The sequence below is a fragment of the Micropterus dolomieu genome, unplaced genomic scaffold, assembly GCF_021292245.1.
Source record: "Micropterus dolomieu isolate WLL.071019.BEF.003 ecotype Adirondacks unplaced genomic scaffold, ASM2129224v1 contig_14387, whole genome shotgun sequence".
NCBI lineage: Eukaryota > Metazoa > Chordata > Actinopteri > Centrarchiformes > Centrarchidae > Micropterus > Micropterus dolomieu.
This window is the reverse complement of record NW_025743373.1, coordinates 1-11,362: the sequence shown is the minus strand read 5'-3', so window position 1 is coordinate 11,362 and position 11,362 is coordinate 1. Positions and strand designations below refer to the sequence as shown.

Sequence of the window (11,362 nt, the reverse complement as noted above, 5' to 3'; positions counted from 1 at the left end):
ACAAACATTGAGCTTTCCTGCACGAGAAGAAGCTGATGGAAATTTTCCCCAATATGTGGGTCGCTCTGAGAATCTCTGCCACTCTACCTGTGACAGTCGCTGCTGCTGAAAGGAGCTTCTCTAAGCTCAAACTGATTAAAAACTACCTGAGATCTACAATGGCTCAAGAACGTCTCAGTGGACTTTCAGTCATTAGCATAAATCATGTGGTCTCACAACAGCTGTCTTATGATGATATCATAGATGACTTTGCGGCTAGAAAGGCAAGGCGAGTAAGGCTGTAGAACATTTGCTAAACATTTTGCATAGTGCATTCAAGTTTGTGTATAGTTATTTATTTTTTGTGCAATGGTCTTATTTATAATTTTTGGAATGTTACATATGCTGTAAGAAAGGCAAGAAAAGCAAAGGAAAGCAAGGTTTCTGTAATATAGTTTTTTCTGCAATAACATAATATAATATATACATATTTATATTGTATCTATAATACGTTGTGTGTTTGTGTTTCCAAAATATTTTCAAAATAAAGAAAAACAAGACAAACCTGTGCAGTTTGTTTCTGTGTAAGTTTATGAACAAAAATCCAGGGGCATCAGGTGAAATCTTGCCGAGGGCAGCAGAGGTAATATCTGCATGGCTTTTCAACGATGGTGACATTTGAGGAACACCAAGGGGCTGAAAAGTTACACCGTGGTGACTTTATTTCTGCTGGACAGGTAATCTGGCTTTTATCATTTTGATGGTAATTTGTTACTTTCATCGCTAGCAAACGTAGCTAACCGTTTAGCATACAGCTAACGGTAGCTCCGACTACAGGCTGGTGTAGGAGCCAGAGTAGAGACGATGAATTATATCTAGCTGTAAGTGAGCTGGAAAACGGCAGCGCAAGCTGTGTTTTCCGACGCTAACATTAGGTAAGACAATGTAAGTGTAGACTGCGCCGGTTTAGTTATTCACCATCTAGGTTTATAATCCTGTGTTTACACCTTGTATCTAATCTGTTTGTGTAATTATCTTGTGTCTGCAGGCGTTGTTTGACTGTATGTTACTCTTTTACAAATGATGTAGCTGTGTGTTTGTAGTTGTGAGAAAGACATTTCAATGTTAGTGTACATAAACAATGATGGCTAAAGGTCCTCAAGTATCTGTGTTTCTGGTATATAAGCTACCTATAATATAGTTTGACATTGTTCGTAGCTAAACCTACTGTGTGAAAACCTTTTACTGTAACTGGTGTTATGCCATTACTTTACAAATCCTGTATGTTTTATTTCTACTGCAGCCTCGGCTGACCTGCAGTCTTCCAACACCCTGTGCTTCTCACCAGTACACTGATCGGACCATGCAGTCCAGCCAGGAGAAAAGCTGATGACACAGTTCAGTATGTTGCATTATCAGTACTCTTGTGCATTTACAGTATGAGGAATACAGATAGATGGTGCTGATTTATTGTTATTGATTGCATTTTATGTGGAAATAGTTTACTAATTACTCAATAAGAGAACATGTTAGGTGTTAGAAACTTTACACTAAGCTGATCCTCCTTTCTGTGTTATCAGGTACAGCAAGGTGTACAACAAAAAGTCCAGGAAGTGGAGCTTGTACTCATTGAAGGTGGAGAAGGACTACAGTTACATTGCAGACCTCCAGAGTGCCATCCTCCTCGGACGGTTGTCTACTACTGAGGAGCTGCCTAGAAGCAGAACCAGGAGACCTGATGATCCCCGCCAACATCCATTTCACATGCTGTTGTGCAAATGGAATAGACAACAGGTGGAAATTATAGGCAATTAGCAAGACACCCCCAGTAAAGGAGTGGTTCTGCAGGTGGTGACCACAGACCACTTCTCAGTTCCTTTGCTTCCTGGCTGATGTTTTGGTCACTTCTTGAATGCTGGCGGTGCTTTCACTCTGGTGGTAGCATGAGACAGAGTCTACAACCCACACAAGTGGCTCAGGTAGTGCAGCTCCTCCAGGATGACACATCAACGCGAGCTGTGGCAAGAAGGTTTGCTGTGTCTGTCAGCGTAGTGTCCAGAGCATGGAGGCGCTACCAGGAGACAGGCCAGTACATCAGGAGACGTGGAGGAGGCCGTAGGAGGGCAACAACCCAGCAGCAGCAACGCTACCTCCGCCTTTGTGCAAGGAGGAGCAGGAGGAGCACTGCCAGAGCCCTGCAAAATGACCTCCAGCAGGCCATGGTGCATGTGTCTGCTCAAACGGTCAGAAACAGACTCCATGAGGGTGGTATGAGGGCCCGACGTCCACAGGTGGGGGTTGTGCTTACAGCCCAACACCGTGCAGGACGTTTGGCATTTGCCAGAGAACACCAAGATTGGAAAATTCACCACTGGCGCCCTGTGCTCTTCACATATGAAAGCAGGTTCACAATGAGCACATGTAACAGACGTGACAGAGTTTGGAGACGCCGTGGAGAACGTTCTGCTGCCTGCTACATCCTCCAGCATGACCGGTTTGGCGGTGGGTCAGTAATGGCGTGGGGTGGCATTTCTTTGGGGGGCCGCACAGACCTCCATGTGCTTGCCAGAGGTAGCCTGACTGCCATTAAGTACCGAGATGAGATCCTCAGACCCCTTGTGAGACCGTATGCTGGTGCGGTTGGCCCTGGGTTCCTCCTAATGCGAGACAATGCTAGACCTCATGTGGCTGGAGTGCGTCAGCATTAATGCTATGGACCGACCCGCCCGATCCCCAGACCTGAATCCAACTGAGCACATCTGCGACATCATGTCTCGCTCCATCCACCAACGCCACGTTGCACCACAGACTGTCCGGGAGTTGGCGGATGCTTTAGTGCAGGTCTGGGAGGAGGTCCCTCAGGAGACCATCCTCCACCTCATCAGGAGCCCAGGCGTTGTAGGGAGGTCATACAGGAACGTGGAGGCCACACACACTACTGAGCCTCATTTGGACTTGTTTTAAGGACATTACAAAGTTGGATCGGCCTGTAGTGTTTTCCACTTAGATTTTGAGTGTGACTCCAAATCCAGACCTCCATGGGTTGATAGATTTGATTTCCATTGATAATTTCTGTGTGATTCTGTTGTCAGCACATTCAACTATGTAAATAAAGGAGTATTTAATGAGATTATTTCATTCATTCAGATCTAGGATGTGTTATTTTAGTGTTCCCTTTATTTTTTTGAGCAGTGTATTTTAACCTCATTATTTGAAGCTTTGTCCATGTTTAATATCTTTAAGTTAACGTTAACACATGTCAAGTAAGTTTAAGAACGTGGTGCAGGAAAAAGCTGTGAATAACAACATCAGGATGAAGAAGTGAACCATGAGGCACAAAGTGGAAAAACACTAGAGAAGTAATGAGTGGAAAAGTACCCAGTAGAAGGTTCCAGAGGATTAAGATCCATATTTGGGGAAGAGGGCAGGAACCTTACGAAGGCACCGCCTGAACAGGGGAGGAGCTACAGGGCTTTAAATGTCTGAGCACAGCAGCTCCTCTTCAGTTCGTCTGGAGGCCTGTGGAGACATAACAGCAATAAAACCTGTGTTTTTTGGACTCTTAAGTTGCTGTTTATGTTTTACAAAAAGTTTAAAAGTGATAAAGACGAGAGCTGTTTCTCAGTCTGCATTCTTGTCTGTTCTTGTGAAACGTCATCAGTCTAACCAAGCACAGTCAAATACCCGGATGTGTTCTTGCATCGCGCGTCTTACCGAGCCTGCGGCGGTGGTGACTTGTGTGGATTATCCCAAAAAATGCATTTCGTCGCCAAAAAGTAGAAATATCAGAGGAGAAAACTCACAACTGTAAGTTATTATACTGCTGTTCTTGTGTCACATTTAGTAGTTTTAAGAGTTTTTCGTGCGGGAATATAGCCGTTTAAACTCCCAATATGTGGTTGATTTCTCAAGACAGAACTGATTAAAAAATTTGCTACAACGTTTTCGGACGTCCCGCCCGCTAACGGGTCCACGACGTGCTCCCGTTCCTGGGAGTTTGTACTCACGAGTCGAACTTGCCAAGTCCGAGCTTTAAAGTACAGAAGTCTGAACTTGGCGAACTCAGTTTTGAGAAACGGCCGATGTTTGGGTTTCCAGCTGGTGCAGACCTGAGTTTCTTTCTGCCTCCGGTGAGGTCGCCCCCTGCTGGCTGTTAGAGAGAATGCAGGTTTAAGGGAACTTCACAGCCGGAGGTTCCTGCTCGGTTTATTCACGTGTTGCAGGAACGTTCTCATGTAAGGATCTGATTTCACTGATGTGTTTTATTAAAATGTTTGCTGGTGTTTCAATCCAGTCTCCTGTCTCTCTTCCAGGACTCGACTTCTCTCCTCAGCATGGAGACCACAGCAGATCCAGGAAACCGGTTCACTCACCAGGTAAAAAACTATGGTTCAAGGACCCCCCAAGGGTCTCCAGGATTCCTGGGCAGGGTCACATCTGAAAATAGTTACGTGCACATATTTACTAATCGTTCATTCACTGGGAGTTTATTGACTGTTTTAGTTCTTTTCAGACATGAATCTGTAACTTTGCTCTCTGTCAGAGGTTTTTTTGGTCGTTGCCTCTGTAACGCAGGTGATACAACCAAAATTGTTATCACGCTAAAAAAATAGCGATATTGATAATTTATCGGGATAAATGCCAAACTATGATTTCTTTCAGGTTTAAAGGCTGATTTTTGCTCCTGAGTGAAAGTTAAAGGTGGTTTTCTGGTCAGAACATTTATTGAACATTTGTTTTATTATATCGTGATAATTATCATTATTGTTTTATTGCCTGGCCCTAATGTACATTTATTCATTTAGCTGACGGGGTCTTCAGGCAGCTTGGTTAACTTTATGGTTAACTTTATCACAACTGGATGAACATCAAACTTGGAACAGAACGTTTTACACCTCAAAGTAAACACACCCTCGTGATATTACTCTGCTGGGTGGGTGCGTCCTGCTGATACGGATGGGTGTGGGGGTTCCCTATCAGCTGTTCCACAGTTGCACATGTGAGGGCTGATAACAGGGAGGTGGAGCTGGTGGATAGTGTCAAGGGGGAAGGTGTCAGGACTGTCCCTTTGTCTTTCAACAGTAGGCCTCATTTAGTTTGTTGAGTCGTAAATGGAGTGGGGGGGGGGCTTTAGCTTTGTAATTGGTGGGTCGTGGCAGGGACCTGTAGTGTGAGGACAGACCTTTAGCTTATCACACCGCCTTGCTAAAACCTGTACTTTGTCTTCCTCAATGCCGCCTCCCTTTCCAGCCTCAGCTGTCAGAGTCCGGCTGTGGATCAGGGTTTGTCGAACTTATAACTCACACTGGTGCGTGATGCACAGCTGTCCTCGCTGCAGCTGATGTAGGACGTCACCGCCGCCTCTGTGAGCTCATCCAGGCTGAAAACGTCCCGGCCAGTCCAGTCCAGGTGGTTTGACCAGTTTGTTGCGACATGAGAGAGAAATATTCCCAGGAACAGTGTGGAAACTGCTCCGACACGTTTCACTGAGCAGCTGATGAGAGGAAAAACAATCTTGTGGCGTTGTTCCCCTGATGTTCATTTCAAACTTATTATTTATTTATTCCCATCGTAAATTGTTATGTTCTCATTTCTGCAACTTCGTTAATTGTGCTGCTGCCTGGAGGACTGGAGGACAGTCGTGGTTAAATAAAGGTATAATAGTATGAAAACGGTGAGAGTGCATGTGCGGCTCGTGCATGTGTGTGTGCATGTTGCAAAGAAAACCAAAATAAATAATTCTATTTATATAAAAGTGACAAATAAAAAGCAAAGTTACGGAGCAACATGGCAGCCGGCATTGGCGCCATCTTGTCTGATATGAAGAGCGTTCCTTCAAACATCACATGTTTCAGGAAGACACTCCTTCACCAAATGTTCTTAGGACACATTTCTTTCTCCTGTTTTCTTATTTGGGATTTGTTCTCAGGTTAAAACAGAATCTACGACCATCTTACTCACAGCTGAGAGCTGTGCAAAATAAGTAGTTATTCCCTTTTCTTCTGTTCTAATTTAAATTAAAATATTTCTCTTATTTACAAGTTTTAAGTAATTATATTTATTATTTTGCACCAAATCTTTAAAAATAAAAAATAAACACCCTCCTGGGACAGATGACAGAGAGCAATTAATAGCTGGTTTGTAAATTACAGCTTTAAACATAATTTTTCTTTTACTGTGTGTTTTATTTTGTTCTAAGTTGAGTCCTCTTCACTTCCAGTCGGCCGCAAGCTGCTGATAATGATTCTTTATAGCTCACAGTAGCCGTTTCCATCACCGTTTGTTTTTTATGTGCACTGTGAAGCATCACATTAGAAAAGGTTGACGGAAACGTCAAAATACTTAATTTAACAAAAAAGTTTTTACACTCGCTTGAGGTGGTTTTTGTCGTAAAAGAAGTAATGCGCTGAATGAGAGATGGAAAAACTGTTGCCGAATAAGTTCTGACGTAGCAAACTGGGGCAGCAACTAATGATTATTTTTTTAGTCGACTAATCTGTTAATTATTTATTTGATTAGTAGACTTGTCATGATTATTTTTATCACCCTCTAACCCTAATTAAACCATTTATCTAATTAAAACTTAAACTTTTAAGTGAATCACTGATCTCCAACACGCAGCCTAACAAGCTAACGTTCCCATTAGGTGAACAAGGTTTATTCAGAATGAACACCAGTATCAACACCAGGGGGAAACCAGGGAAGAAGACAAGACAGCGTAGGCTCCTCCTATAATTCACTGATTTATACAAACTTTAAAACTTTTAATTTTTTAACAAAGGTTTTTGCTTTGGAACTAAATAATATAAAAGCAAATTAAAAGAAAGTACTAAATCCACAAATGTACACTAACGGTGTCTATTTAGAACAATAAAGCAACAGGCACCTTTCATACTGCTGCTGTAGTTTATTTCTCTAAAGTTTTATATGTGCAGAATTTTCTGTAGGCGACATCACGAGCCAGACGTTCCTGTACTATGAACCATGACTCAAAACTAATAACTTTTTTAAAGCTGGGTCTGCGACATTGCCAGCGTTGCGTTGGACAGATTTGGAGAGGGGTCCAACTGCAGACCTCCTCTGTCAGGCCGGTCAGTTTTTTACGTTCCCACAGGACGTAACGTGATGCGCTCTCAGTTGTTTCGCTGCTCTACACATCGCGACAGCGGCAGCTGACTGGATAGCATTTTCCTAAACATTGAGTAAAGTCTGAATGCATTGCTCTTGGTATGTGTTCGCCATCAATAGCTACCACTGTCAATATTGTACATCGAAATCACACAAATTACAGAATGTTCCACGTGTGTAAGTTAGGTTATTTGTCGTTCTACATAGGTAACGTTAGGCTACGCCAAAGGTGGCTAGCGTCGCAGGATTAGCTTTTTTTCCTTTGGATAATGTAGGCTAACGTTACTCATTAGTTAGTTAGTTTTTTGTAAAGCATTTTGTAAGGGCATAGGTCTGCATTTGTCTTAACATGTTGACGACGCTAAGGTCAGTTATTTGTCCAAAAGAACATAAAATGAAAATCTATATCGTTTAGACCGTTCGGGTGTAGCTTTTATCACACTTAACGTTAAACAGTGTGGAAAGACTTTGCTGGCTGTATGAATTGATCTTAGTTGAACTGAAGTTTATGTACTACGACAGTATTTCCCAACCCTCTCCTGGAGAAAGTTTCCCCCTGTCCTGCATTATTTAATCTTTCCCTGCTTCAACACAGCTGATTAAAAGCAGCTTCAGGATTCATAACGAGTTGATAGTTTGAATCAGCTGTTTTGGAGCAGTGAGATATTTAACACACGGTTATTTGAACAGTTATCCACATAAAGAAACAACTCCTCACCACAGCCACTGTTGGCGTATCCAAATTAACATTATTTAGATGTACAAATATTGATAGTGGTAGATACTTTACTCTGTCTCTGTCGCTCTGCTGTTGCTGCTGCAGTGGTCTGAGTAACTGGGACCAGAGCGCTCTGTGGGCGTGACTGGCGGCCGGCTGGCACCGCTAACTCCGCAGGCGCTTGTGGAGCTTCTCAACCCCGAAAACCTTTGAGCACATTTTGGATTCGCCATCAACTTTCATAAAACTGCCAATATTTGAATTCTACACAGTTGATTTCTCACCTCAAAACCTCTCAAAAGTGTATTTAGTGGTGAAATACTACAAAAGTTGTCTTTCTCCACTTCTTTCTGCTTCTCGTATGAAAGCTTCTTCTTCGTGAGTAGTCTTACAGTCAAGCAGTCATGGCAGACAGTGGAAGCGATACTGCCCCCAGCACTTCCCGTAGTGCATTGCAGTTAGACATAAACAAACAGAAATGTTCTTAAAGGAGACCTATTATACTGGTTTACCAGTCCTGTATTGTAGCTCTGTGACTTCTGTATGGCAGCTCTGCATGATTCAAAGTTCAAAAAAATATTTTCTTTTCTTATACCTACTCTTCATGCAGGCCTTCATTTCAGCCTCTGTCTGAAACAAGCTGTAGATGCTCCTGTCTCTTTAAGCCCCCCCCCCCCCCCCCCCCCCCCCCCCCCCCCCCCCTTTTCCCCCCCCCCCCCCCCCCCCCCCTCAAAGCCCACTGTCTTCTGATTGGCCAAGACCTGAATGTTACCAGGCTGTTGTTGTCGCTGGGCGGAACAGGCAGACTGAGCGTTGCCGTGGGAGCGGCTCCTGGTGTCGTGTTACAGACCCGTCGGTAGAAAAGCAGTTGAAAACAGAGTTCAGAACAGGAGGAAATCTGAGGGATTTCTTTTAAATACTTTAACCTCATTTTTTGAAGCTTTGGACATGTTAAACATGAAGATCCAACATTATAACGTTGTAGATGAGTCATAAAATGTGGAAAAGCTTAATAGGTCTCCTTTAATAAGAAGATTGCTCTCTCTCCCTTAAACAGCCTCTCTGTAATGATGCGTCGACAATGAAAAAAGATTTATATTTCTTAAATTTTTCATAAATTTCTGTAAGCGTCTCAGAGACGGACAGTGTCGAAGCTGCGTGTCTCATCTCTGCTGCTTTAAATCCCCGGCTGACGCTGCAGACAGAGCAGACGGAGACTTGATTAGGAAGTCATTTAAGAAAAAAACGTAGAAAGATACTGAATAAGTAGTGAACGAGGCCGAGTGTTAACTTCTCAGCTGGTCTCTTAATATTATATAAACAGCGGCAGAAGAAGTACTCAGATCCTTTACTGCAGTCAAGATACTAATACTACACTGTGAAAAAATCCTGCATTCAATTCATCCTTCAGCAAAAGCACGTGAGTATTATCAGCAGCATGTTGCACTAAATGTTTCTGGATTAATATTCCTGCTACATTAATGTGTATTTTAATGCTGCAGATGTTTTAACTCCTGTTGGGTAGTTTAATCTGCAGCAATGCATCATGGTCTATAAGATCATCATGTGTTTGAGCTGAGCTAAAGCCAAACATCATAAGAACCTACAGTCTGTCGGCCTCAGTGCAGAAAGAAGTAGAGCAGCAAGCAAATATAAAGTTACACAAGCATCTAAAACGGGTTCATCTATAAAACTTAGAATATGGTGGAAGACATAACTGTGAGCATCAGAGCCAGACTGACCCGTCCACACTACTGTTTTGGTTTAAAAACAGTAGTGTGGACGTATTCGAAACAAATACGATCTCCGTCCTCAGCAGCTGATCTCCGTCTGTACAAAAACCACTGAAAGCGCGCATCTGGTGGCCGTTCACGTACACAGATGGTCTGTTCCGTAGTTACAGAAGATTTGGTGAAAGACTAAAGTACAGACAAAGAACCGCACCAGGTTTTATTTAGCATGGAGCAGTAACGAGCTGGGACGGTTACTGAATGTAACGCCAGAGTTAAAAGTAACGGCGTGGCGGCGGGAAACGGACTGGGAGTCGCCGCAAAGTAAATACAGAGACACGCACAGAACAAGTGGAGGCTGTAGTGTTGTGAATTATTTTGGAGCATTATAGCCTAAATTGTTATCATTAATTACTAGAGTAATGGTGGTCTACATTGTCATCATTTAAAGTGTTATTTTATAGTGTAAAGTTTAACTACTGAGTGTTTAATGAGTGTGTTCAAACTCATATTTTATTCTTATACTCTGTGTGTTCAAACTCATATATTATTCTTATACGCTGTGTGTTTATCATATATTATTCTTATACTCTGTGAACGTGTGCTTTTTCAATGTGCCTACATGAGCAGAGAAGCTGCTCAGGCCCCGCAGGCAAAACCTAGCCAACCGTAACCCACACAATGGAAGCAAGGCACGTGCAGTAAGTCACGTACGCCAGGGCTGAGATCATCGCGAGCTGAAGCCAAGAATGAGATCATGACATGTTGTGATTTATGGCGCCTGGTACTGCTAGGTGCTGCATGAAACCAAGCTTTGCGCTGCCGAAAGTTAACTTGTATGAGACAAAGCACCCTCATGGTTGGCATTGTTAAATCATGTACTTGTTCATTGAATCACGTTATACATGTATTAAATATGTTACTCCTTATTAATTCTTTTAAAAAATACGATTGTAAGTGTTTAAGTTTTAATGGTGTCAAACTATGCCTGTATAACTTTTAAAAAAATACGGTGGGACTGAAGTTGAAACATATTGGTGGATTTCTAATCCAGTAATGTAAAAAATATAAAGAGAGATAAATGGTAACAATAATAACATGTAATAATGGTTAAAAAGTGGAAATTGTAACATTAATGAAAGGGTTAATTTGGTAAAACAGTACAAGAAAAAGGCCACTAGATGGCAGTAGAGGATAAGAAATCCACCAAAGGGGAGGAGTGGTCAGCGAACACCATAGGTGGAGTTAAGATGTAACGCCCACCTGAAGGGAGGGACAAGGTGGAGCTTAAGGTGAATATAAGGCGACCGCAACCATCAAGATTAAAACAAAACGGCTTGAAAAATATTTTCACTTCATGTTAATTATTCTAAAATATATAAAAAAATTCACTTTTTGAAATAAATTGCAGAAATTATATATATATATATATATATATATATATATATATATATATATATATATATATATATAATTGTTATTCAAGTAAGATTTCCAGGATTTTTCACATTTTGTTTGTGTCTCAGAGAGAAAGTCATAAATTTCCTGATGGATGTCGATCCAGTCGAGGGCTGTTCTCCTTATTCAGCTGCTTGTTGCTGTTTTTACTAACAGACATCCGTCCTGCTTTTTCAGCCCAGTCGGGGTTTAAAGAGTTAATTGAGCTCAGACTATCACCAACGCCTGGAGACGGGAGCTTTCCACTAACCCTGTCTTATCTCTTATCTCCTCAGTGCAGCAGCTGCGACAACTCCTCGGCCAGATGTTGGTGTCTGGACTGTAACGAAGCTCTGTGCGACGTCTGCGT

At 42.2% G+C, this 11,362-nt stretch overlaps 1 long non-coding RNA gene across 1 annotated transcript; it reads left to right on the top strand.

The window, feature by feature from the left end:
• The first annotated feature begins 3,526 nt into the window (after positions 1-3,526).
• LOC123966841 lies at positions 3,527-11,362 on the top strand. Its single transcript, XR_006824080.1, has 3 exons — positions 3,527-3,786; positions 4,293-4,355; positions 11,289-11,362. It is a non-coding gene; the product is annotated as an uncharacterized LOC123966841 (long non-coding RNA).